The sequence below is a fragment of the Priapulus caudatus genome, unplaced genomic scaffold (assembly GCF_000485595.1).
Source record: "Priapulus caudatus unplaced genomic scaffold, Priapulus_caudatus-5.0.1 Scaffold2709, whole genome shotgun sequence".
Taxonomy (NCBI): Eukaryota; Metazoa; Priapulida; class Priapulimorpha; order Priapulimorphida; family Priapulidae; genus Priapulus; species Priapulus caudatus.
This window is the reverse complement of record NW_014579770.1, coordinates 24,820-26,228: the sequence shown is the minus strand read 5'-3', so window position 1 is coordinate 26,228 and position 1,409 is coordinate 24,820. Positions and strand designations below refer to the sequence as shown.

The 1,409-nt window shown below is 37.8% G+C and overlaps 1 long non-coding RNA gene across 1 annotated transcript; it reads right to left on the bottom strand.

Moving 5' to 3' along the window:
- Positions 1 to 185: 185 nt before the first annotated feature.
- On the bottom strand, positions 186 to 1,346 carry LOC106818977. The gene is made up of 3 exons (XR_001395324.1): positions 1,234 to 1,346; positions 932 to 1,086; positions 186 to 410 (listed from the first exon to the last, which is right to left on the bottom strand). It is a non-coding gene; the product is annotated as an uncharacterized LOC106818977 (long non-coding RNA).
- Positions 1,347 to 1,409: the final 63 nt, after the last annotated feature.

Here is a 1,409-nt window from a genome sequence, read left to right as displayed (position 1 = left end):
ATGAGTGTTTTGCAGAATAAACTGAGGTGCATTGTCTCATCTCTGCATGTTTCTACACAAAGTCATATTATAATGACTAGATATCTATAGAGGTGGAAATGAACATCTCTGATCAAGGAAGTTCACCCGACTTCCTATGCACAAGAGATAGCAGCTAGCTGCAGCAGAAGCAAGGAGTTTGTAGTCTGAAGTTCAAAACTAAATATAATAATAGTGCACAAAATAAGTCAACATAAGGATTAATCATATAGCCAAACATAAGAACGAAAACTCACGAACAAGTAATAAATGTTAGATCATACAGTCATCGATTGGAAGCAACTTACTTTTTGCTTTGGAATTATCGGCTAAATCCAGATTACTTTGTTCACGACATAGTGGTGGAGCCGTAAATGCAACACTGTCACCATCTGTAATGGAAATATTTTTATAAACCATATGCTCCATGAATTGATTCTCCAGCAACCACAAATTTTCATGCATTCATAAGGCAATATATAAGTAAGTTTTCACAGATGAACAGCAGTATATTAATGCAGAGTGGTCCAAAACCTTCACCATTTAGACCATGTACATCGATACATGTCGTACAAGATGTACAAGATGTACAAGATGTACAAGATAATGATGTACAAGATGTACAAGATGACATACATGTATGTTACATAGATAATGTAATCGTGTGTGGCCTACGAAATCTTATGTCCATGTACATGGTCCAAATGGTGAAGATTTTGGACCATGTGCATGGACATAAGATACAAATTTCGTAGGCCACACACAATTACATCATCTTATAAGTTAAAGTTATGACTATCCCTATAAGTATATAATAGTGTTTAAATATTCTTACATAGTGTAGCATAAACGACATATTTGTATTTCTTTTCTGCCTTGTATATTCCTATGCCTATCTAGTAGAAATGCTCACCATCAAAGCACATAAGAGGACCAAGGTAGTGAATTCCCTTCTCTGCACCCTTGCCAGTGTCGCCGAACCTCAATCGCATCACAGGGAGCAACGTCTTGTCTGTCAGAAGTCCACCATCTGTGTTCCACTCATTACGATTCGAGTCACAGTTACACCTACAAAAACATGCATTTTTCAGTCCTGTAGGACAATTCCATGCTGATGTTTAAACGTACATCCCAGATGCTGAGATGCTCGTGCATACATTGAACAAGTACTACTAAACAAGTATATATATATACGCATGATTTTGACAAGCTTACACGTTGTTTCGGTCCTTGCAAGTATCAGTCAGGCTGCATTCACACCCATCAACATTTGAGGGCACACCTCCCCAGCTTGACTGGTTTGTGCCTTCTCTGGCCTCCCACCATGCATACCTTCAAATGCAGAAATAGGTTCAAGGAATGATCTCATGCAATCAACATAAATAATACAA